The 9809-nt window shown below is 35.0% G+C and overlaps 1 protein-coding gene across 5 annotated transcripts in view; it reads right to left on the bottom strand.

Moving 5' to 3' along the window:
• Positions 1–9809, bottom strand: part of TEX9 (testis expressed 9) — a 132429-nt gene that overhangs the window by 75079 nt on the left and 47541 nt on the right. For 4 of the 5 annotated variants that reach the window (XM_019665433.1, XM_019665442.1, XM_019665414.1 and 1 more), the window contains exon 3: positions 2423–2497. The gene's annotated coding sequence lies outside the window, so the exon portion shown is untranslated. Of the gene's footprint in view, positions 1–2422; positions 2498–6965; positions 7029–9809 lie in introns of all 5 variants that reach the window. The other variant, XM_019665424.1, reaches the window with a different exon arrangement.

Below are 9809 nucleotides of genomic sequence, written 5' to 3'. Positions count from 1 at the left end.
ACACACACACACACACACACACACACACACACACACACACGGTAACTATGAAAAAAAAAACAGAGTACACATTCTTCTCCAATGTGCATGAATGATTCTCAAGGAAAGATCATGTATTAGGCCATAAAACAAGCCTCAAAAAAGGGTTGGAATCATACAAAGTATGTTCTCCAACAAAACTGGAATAAAATTAGAAATCAATAATAGAAGGAAATTTGGAAAATTCTCAGTTATGTAGAAATTGGAAAGCACACTCCTAAATTATATCACAAGGAAAATTAGAAAATACTCTGAGATGAATGAAAATGAAAACACAACATACTAAAAGCCTCTGGGACACAACTAAATATAGGCTTAGAGAAAAATTTATAGTTTGTAAGCACTATATGGAAAGAGAAGAAAGATGTCAAATTAACAGCTGAAACTTTTGCATTAATAAACTACAAACAGAAGAATAAACAAAATCCAAAGCAAGCATAAAGAAGAAAATAATAAACACTAGAGTGAAAATAAGTGAAATGGAAAACAGAAAAACAGTAGAGAAAATCAACAAAACTAAAAATTACTTTTTTGAAAAGATCAATAAAATTGACAATTTTTAGCAAGACTAATAAAGAAAAAGAGAGAAGATTCAAATTGCTAATATTAGGAATGAAGAAGGGATATTTATTATCTTACCAAAATCAAAAGGACTATAAGGGAATGAATAATTGTTTGCCAACAAATTTGAAATAAACACATTCCTAGAAAGACAAACTACCAAACTTGCTCAAGAAGAAATAGAAAATCTGAATAAAGCCATATGTAAAGATACTAAATTAGAAATTGTTTAAAAAGTGCAGGCCCAGATGTTTCACCAATGAATTCAATTCAATTTTTAAAGAAGAATTAACACCCATTCTTTTCAAACTCTTCCATAAAAATAGAAGAGGAGGGAACACTTTCTAACTCATTCTAGAAGGCCAATATTACCCTTATATCAAAACAAAAGACACGACAAGAGAAGAAGACTACAGAACAATATTCCTTATAAATACAGATATTAAAATCCTTAACAAAATACTAGCAAACCAAATTCAGCAATATATTGAGTTGTCAGAAAAGTCATGACACATTTTTGCAACAAAAAAATAGAAAACATATGTCATGACTTTTCCGACAACCCAATAGTAAAAGGATTATTCACTACAACCAAGTGGGATTTACCCTAAGAATTCAACGTCAGATTAACATTAAAAAATGAATTAATGTAGTATCAATGGTGTGAAAGAAAAACAGCAAAATGGAGTTGATATTGTCAAGAGAGCAATCTATAATGGAGCTGGGAGGCCTCCAGGAAGCTGAGCTAATGCATATGCCCTCCATATAAAACTGAACTTTTGAACTGGGCTAACCCACAATGGTTACATCCCCATACAGTTCCTGAAACTGGCTCTGCATCACTGAACTCTCTATTAAAAAATAAATTCTTACCTAGAAGTAGACATAAGTGATTAATCATGTATTGTATAGTGTAAGTCTGCTTAAAAGCACCAATCACAGTTCTTTCAAAGCAAGTGTGTAAACTCTTTGGAAGACTCTCTTTTTCTGTCTTTACTAACTCTGTCCCTTTTTTCCCCCATCAAAAACACAGTTTGGGGTTTCTACCCAAATTTGTGTTTCCAAGTTGCAATTCCTAAAAAAACAAAAACAAACAAAAAAACCCAAATAAAGCTTTTGTTTATCTTGCAGTTCTTGGACAAAATTAATTAACAATAAAGAGCCAAAACCACATGGTCTTAATAGACACAGAAAAAAATTTAACAAATTTCAATACCTTTTCTTAATAAAAGTCCTCAATAAATTAGGAATAGAAGGGAATTTTCTCAACCTGATGAAGGTTACCTTTTAAAAACCCACAGCTAACATCATACTTAATGGTGAAAGGCTGAATCCTTTCCTCCTAACATCAGAAACCAGAATATGATGCCTGCTCTAGCCACTTGACTTCAATACTGTACTGGAGGTTTTAGCCAGGGCAAGTAGTCAAGACAGAGAAATTAAAGGCATTCGGATTGGAAAAGAAGAAGTAAAACTATCTTTATTTTCAGATAATATGAACTTGTGCATAGAAAATACTAGGGAATCCACACAATATACTATTAATACTAAGAAAAGAATTCAGCAAAGTTGCAGAACACAAGATCAATTATATTTCTATATACTAGCAATGAACAATGTGAAATTGAAATCAAGAAAACAATTCCATTTACAATACGATCAAAAAGAATAAAATACTTCGGATAAATTTAACAACTGAGCAAGACATGTACAATGAAAATTATAAAACACTATTAAATGAAATTTAAAAAGGCCTAAATAAATGGAGAGACATCCACATTTATGGATCAGAAGACAATACTGTTAAAATGGCAATACTCACCAAAGTGCTCTACAAATTCAACACAATTGCTAGCAAAATCCCACCTAGTTTTCTGCAGAAATTGACAAGCTGATCCTAAAATAAAAATACAAAGATTATGAATAACTAAAACAATCTTGAAAAAGAACAAAGTTGAATGACTCACATTTTCAAATTTCAAAACTTACTATACAACACGAATCAAGACAATGTAGTGGTGACATAAGGATAGACATATAGATTCATAATATACAATTAGGAGTCAGGATGGGGGGAGGGGAACCCTTCTATTTATGGACAGTATATTTTTTACAAGGATTCAGTATAATTCAATGAGACAGAATAATCATTTCAACAAATGGTTTCTGAACCACTGGATATCCACATGCAAAAAAATAAAGTTGGATCCCTACCTCACACAATACACAAAAACTAATTCAAAATGGATATGTAAGGTCTCAGTGTAAGAGCTAAAACTTAGAAGAAAGCATAAACGTAAATCTTCATGACCTTGGGTTAAGCAATGGCTTCTTGGATATGATACCAAAAGCACAAACAAAAGGAAAAAAAAGATAAACTGGATATCACCAAAATGAAAAACGTTTGTGCTTCAAAGGACACCATCAAGAACTGTGAAAAGACAACCTACAGCTACCAATTTATGTTGTCTCATCCCTTCCCCTTCTCCCTAATCCCCACCCCCTCCCATCTAGCAATCATCAGTTTTTCTTCTGTGTCTCTGAGACTATTTCTGTTTACATTGCTTGTTATTCAGTTCTTTAGATTCCACATATAAGTGAGATCATATGGTATTTGTCTTTCTCCGTCTGACTTATTTCATTTAGCATAATGTTCTCTAGGTCCATCTGTATCATTGCTAATGGTAAGATTTCATTCTTCTTTATGGCTGAGTAATACTCCATTGAATAAATGTACCACAGTTTCTTAATCCAGTCGTCTACCGATGGCCATTTTGATTGTTTCCAAGTCTTAGCTATTATAAATAGCGCTGCAATGAACATAGGGGTGCATATATTTTTTCGAATTAGACAGTTTGGGGAATATAATCAATAATGTTGTAAATATTTTTTAGGGGGCCAGATGGACTCATGTCTTGTTAGGGAGACCACTTCATGGACGGTGTAGAGGCCTGACCACTGCACTGTACATCTAAAGCTGCCATTGAATAATATTATATGTCAACTATAATTTTATATATATATATATATATATATATATATATATATATAGTCATGGGATGTGGGGGAAAAAAAGACAACCTACAGAATGGGAGAAACTCTTTGCAAATCATGAATCTGAGAAAGGTCTAATATCCAGAATATATAAAAAAAACTCTTACAACTCAACAATAAAAAGACAACTCATCTAAGTAAAGAATGGGCAATGGGCCGGCCGAGTGGCTCAGTTGGTTAAGAGCTTATTCGAGAGTTTGAGCTCTGAGCAACAGCGGTTCGATTCCCGGCCTGAGCTGAGCTGCCGCTGAGCTGCCAATGGATGGCAGGATGGCTCAGTTAAAAAAAAAAAAAAAGAATGGGCAATGGATTTGAATGGACATTTCTCCAAAGAAGACAAACAAATGGTAGATAAGCACATGAAAAGATGTTCAGCATCATTAGTCCTTAGCAAATGCAAATCAAAACCACAATAAAATACCATTTCACACCCAATAGGATGGCTATAATTTAAAAAATGAATAATAACAAGTATTGGCAAGGATATGAAGAAATTGGAATCTTCATACACTGTTGGGAAAATATATATATATAAAATGGTGCAGCCCCTCTGGAAAACAGTTTGGCATTTCCTCAAAAGTTAAACATAGAGTTATCATATAATCCAGTATTTTCATTCCTAGGTATGTACTGAAAACTGAAAACTTATGTCCACGGAAATACTTGTACACAGATGTTCATTATAGCATTATTCATAACAGCTAAAGAGTATAAACAACCCAATTGCCCATCAACTAATGAATCAATAAAAAAAATATATCCCTACAATAGAATATGGCTCAACCATAAAAATAAATGAAGTGCTGTTACACACTACAACATGGATGCACATTGGAGATATTAGGCTAAGTTAAACAAGCCAGACATAAAAGACTATATATTTTTTCATTTATATAAAATGTGCAGAATAGGCAAACTCATAGAGACAGAAAGTAGATAAGTGGTTTCCAGGGGCAGGGGAGGGGATAATGGGGAGTGTATGCTAATGAGTACAGGTTTCTTTCAGGGTGATGAAAATGTTCTAAAATTTGTTAATGGTAATGATTGCACAACTCTACAAATATAGTAAAAACCACCAAATTGTACACTTTAGAAGGGTGGATTTTATGGTATGTGATTTACATCTCAATAAAGCTGTTATTTAAAAAATTCCTAGCGTACAGTAGGCATTTAATAAATGTTGGTTGGTTTCATTCCCATCAGCCTAAATTCAGATAAACAGAGCTGAGACGTTTTCCTGCCCGGGGTTTAACAATTTTGATCCCCTTTCAGCCCTGACAGCAGTTAGGTGGGACTGCCAGAGGGTTGCCAGTGAGGGAAGCCAGAAACAGCCATCCAGGTTGCTGCGCTGGGGAAAGGAGCTGTGGTCAAGAATGGGGAATCCAAAATGAGGGAACAGATGCAGGTTCTCTCACCAGAAGCCATTCCAGACAATACACTTGGGAGGAGAGTGGAGAATAAAAGATGAGGCCAATGGCTTGTGATCTGGAGGCACCTTAATTCAGTTAACAGTTTCTCGTATCCCCCTTCTCTGAGTTTCATTTGGCTGCCAGCTTGGTTTCTTACAGAGCTAGGGCAGGTATCCCACTGATTATATCATGGCTGATCTAGTCATTTTCCTGCCAGGAAACTATATCTTTTCCTGTTTTATTGACCTATATATAACACTGTATTAGTTTTAGGTGTCCAACATAATGATTTGATATATGTATATACTATGAAATGATCACCACAATAAGTTTAGTTAACATCCATTACTCACAGTTACAATTTTTTTGTGTGATGAGAATTTTTAAGATCTACTGTCTTAGCAACTTTCAAATATACAATACAATATTGTTAACTACAGTCACATTACATCCCCAAAAGTTATTTATTTTATATTTTAGATAATTATATTACTAAGTATGGTGATGAAGAACAACAAATAAGAGTTGAATTTCTAAAATATTGGGCCCCATACCCTGGATATGAGTGAAAAAGACCATTGAAATTTATTGCGGTATATTAGCAACAGGTAAACGAGATATAACTGGCCTGCATAAGTTTTCAATTGATGCAGTCTTTAACACAGATAAAGAAACACTATGTATTTATATTTATTTAATCAATATTCTTCTGGGAACAAAACTAAAATATATTAAGAATTGATTGTTTACTAGGCACTGTATTAAGTATTGTCACAAATGTGATCCAGAAAGATAAAGTCCAAGAGAGAGCCTTTGAATCTTATATTGGGCAATGGTGGCCTTTGAAAAATAGTTTCATTAGAAAGGTAAAAAAGAGTGAGTGGGCCCTGAAAAAGTGAAAGTAATATGTGTTGGCTCCTTTTTCAACAGGGAAGGAGAGATGAAATAGCTTGAGGAAGAGGCAAGGTAAAAAAAATTATAGTAATTTATTTTTCTGCTTCTGTAATGTGGGCCCAATGTAGACAGTTTGGAAGAACAAAGAAGTATAACAAAGATTTATGATCTTTAAATAAAAATAAACAAACTACAAATCCACATATTCTGCATAAATTCATATCAAATAAACTTGGACACTAACTGGTTTAAAAGCTAGTATACAATTTATATTTCTAACTAGTCATAATCTAACAATATTATAATCTAACTATATTTCCATGAAAGATAAAGAAGGAAATGTCAAAAAGTGACTTTTAAGGTAAATATTTATTTGAAGAAAAAGTATGGAAGTGACTGAAGCCACTGGGAGTTTCCTTATTTATAACAAGAAACTTTTGTTGACGTAGATCTAGAAACGAATAAAAACAGGATGGCACTCCTGGAACATAATATGCAGCGTGGTGACTATAGATAATAATACTGTATTGTATGTTTGAAAGTTGCTAAGAGAGTAGATCTTAAAAGTTCTTATCACAAGAAAAAATTATAACTGTGTGATGATGGATGTTAACTAGATTTATTGTGGTTATCATCTTGAAATATACACATACATCAAATCATTATGTTGTACACCTGAAACTAACACTATAATGTTATCTGTCAATTATATCTCAATAAAAAATGATAAATTAAAAAAACGTAGGAGCAAACCAAAAAAATTCCATTCTCATGTAAGTAAGAATTGAAATTATAAACTTCATTTATATTTTAGGCTTCTCTTCCACGCATCTGTCTCAGATTTGCTGCACCCAGAGAAGCCTGCATTCACAGAAGCCAGAAGTCAAGAAAGGGAGTATGATTCACTTCTCTTCCTTTTCATTGCATTTCGACTGCTTCTCCCCCAGTTTTATAACTCTCCAATGCCAGTGTACAGAGAGAAGAGGAGGGCAGGACAGTAAAACTTACTTAACTGATGATGATGCTTGCTGCTATTGGCTTCTTTAGACTTGGCAGATGGTCCTTTCTCTCCTAGAGGATATCTGAGTTATCCTGCAAACCTGACCACCACCACGACCACCATCACCACCACCACCACCATCACCACCACCACCACCATCACCACCATGACCACCACCACCGTGACCACCACCACCACCACCACCATCACTGTTGGGTATTTCAAATCCATCTCTATTCCAGCTAGTCATTTGTGATTTCTTCCATATCATGAGGTATTTGGTGGCCCACTTTTGGCCCCCTTCTACTTAGTTCCTCTTGGACAGGAACTAAAACAAACCCAGGTTGACTTTCTCCCACATTATCTACCCAGGTCTGATCTTTGGAGAACATCATAACTCTTTTGCTGTGACAGACTCTAAAAGGGAAGCTATTTCCCAAATTACAGCCATGGGCCACTTCCTCTAAGCTCTCATCCTTGAGATTTTTCAGATATAGTTCTGTGCCCCCTAAACTGCAGGGAACACAATTTTAACTCTTTAAATGTTTTCCCTAAGTTCCTCTTTCTTGCTTTAAGGTGAAAACAAAGCACACACAACCTCTTGCTCTTCCCACCATGTATGGTATAATCATACTTATAAATGTATAAAATTTATATAAATTTTATAAACTTATATGAAATTATGTGTACACACATTAAGGCTTTTAAGAGAAAAATAAATAAGGCATTTAAAGAGTCAATCACAGGGCTGGCCAAGTGGCATGTTGGTTAAGAGTTGGCTTGGGATGTCAGCTCTGAGCAGCAGGACCCCAGTTTGGATCCCACATGAGGGCCAGTGATGCTGCACTCTCTACAGCTAAAATGGTAAACAACAGCTCAAATTGGAGCTGGGCTGCGGTGAGTCGCTGGCGACAGCGCAGGCTGCAGTGGGGCTGACCTGCAGCTGGAGTGTGCTTTCATGAGCTGCTGTGAGCCACCATCCAATGGCCAGCGAGCGACTGCCTCACCCGGGAGGAGCACAATGATAATACCAACATGGGCCAGTGAAGTAACATTCTCCACAACTAGACTGAAGAACAAAAGGACAGCAACTTATCTGTTCCCCTTCCTGATTCCCCAATAAAATCTTTAAAAAAAAAAGAGTCAATCACAGTGTCAGGAAGATAGTAAGTATTAAATGAATGTTAGCTATTAATATTATTGCTAAATATTAGCTTCCTGAAAGGTTATCTATAGGATTAAGAAATGGAAAAAAGAGAGTCCTCTTTTAAAAGCCTAGCTAGCTACACATCATTAAATCAATCCCCTTTATTAAAATATAATTAGAAATATTAAGGACTATCCCATGTCATATTTTTACAACAAAGATGGTATGGTGTAGTTCAGTGAGATCAGTACATCTGCAGAAGCAAAGAATGTTTTTACCAAAACATGAACCACTATGAAAGAACAAACCAAACATACAAAACAAAACCAAAAAATACCCACCAGAGTGGCCCAATCAATAGAGCAATTTTGGTGCCATCTAAATACTTTTTTGTAAACAAGGTGGAGTATAAGTAAAAGAAATTGCAATAGCCCTAACTGTGCCCTGCAGATCATATAGTCAACATGGAAGAGGCAATTTGGTGGGACATTAAAATGGCTGAAATAATCAGATTGCTGTGTTCTTGTTATTTGGGTCATCGATACTTAACCAGAGATATTCATGCATTCAGTATCCATGCCTTCATTCATTCAAAAACGGTGCACCTATTATGTGCAAAATGTTTTCCTAGAGCCTTTATATCAATTCCTAGATATAAAGAACTATGACACAAAAATTGGCCTCAAGGCATGTACAGTCTACCGGCAGACAGTAAACAAAGCATGCTGTCTTTCAATTTAGAAATTTTGTGGCAAGCTAAGCTAGCTAGGTAGAGTGACACTTATCACTAGGAGAAGCATTTGCTGTTACTGTTAAATTCTACATATGTTCAAACTCAGGATGTGTATTTTCAAGTTTGTTGCTGTTGGGTAGTAGATAAAAGATGTAGATGATAAAAAATTATTCAAATGATGCAAAGAGTGTTTGTTTTTAAATATCATGTATATTCTCATATGCAATTCTTATATACCAGGACACAAGAAATGCCCTAATTTTAGAAAACACTAGTTTTTACTTCATTAGCTTATTATTTCGTTTCTTTCTCCAATGTACCTCTCCCCCCAATGGCATACAATATGCAGAACTTGGTAGGTGTATTCTAAGCTAGTATAATGCTTGGCCAGATGTCGTTCCCTGTTCTCTTTACAGAATTTCTGCAGTATTTTCTCTAAACATTTTTTCTATGATACAATCTATCCTCCTTTTTTGTTTCCTGCATTTCTTTCTTTCTTTCAAGCCTAATCACATAACCTAATCGGGATCTAAAAATCCTTATTTCAGCAGCTTCTAATTTGCTACTGAATTCTTCCAGACCCATGATTTAACATGTGTGTTCAATATTCTAACCTACCAAAGAGGAATGGAGCTCAGCTTAACTTGCTTCCTTCAGACTGGGAGAGCAACTACAATAAAAGGAAAAAAAAAAGTAGAATAATTAAACTTATCAGCTTCCTGATTTAAGATCTTTATTATATAGTTTCAATATTTTGACCTGAAGTCCCTAGACATTGGACTCACCCATATTCAAATTTAAGGGCAAAAGTGTCCCAAAGACAAATATAAATTATTTTTGTATACTCAACCTCTGCTTCTCAAGATACAGACAACTGAGTTGACATATTTTACACCGTGAAAAGTGATGTCTTGGGCCGGCCAAGTGGCGCGATGGTTAAGAACTGGCTTGGGATGCCTGAGGGCCACGGTT

Source organism: Hipposideros armiger, unplaced genomic scaffold (genome assembly GCF_001890085.2).
Source record: "Hipposideros armiger isolate ML-2016 unplaced genomic scaffold, ASM189008v1 scaffold_12, whole genome shotgun sequence".
NCBI lineage: Eukaryota > Metazoa > Chordata > Mammalia > Chiroptera > Hipposideridae > Hipposideros > Hipposideros armiger.
Note: the sequence above shows the minus strand (reverse complement) of the source record. Positions and strands in the feature narration are given on the sequence as shown.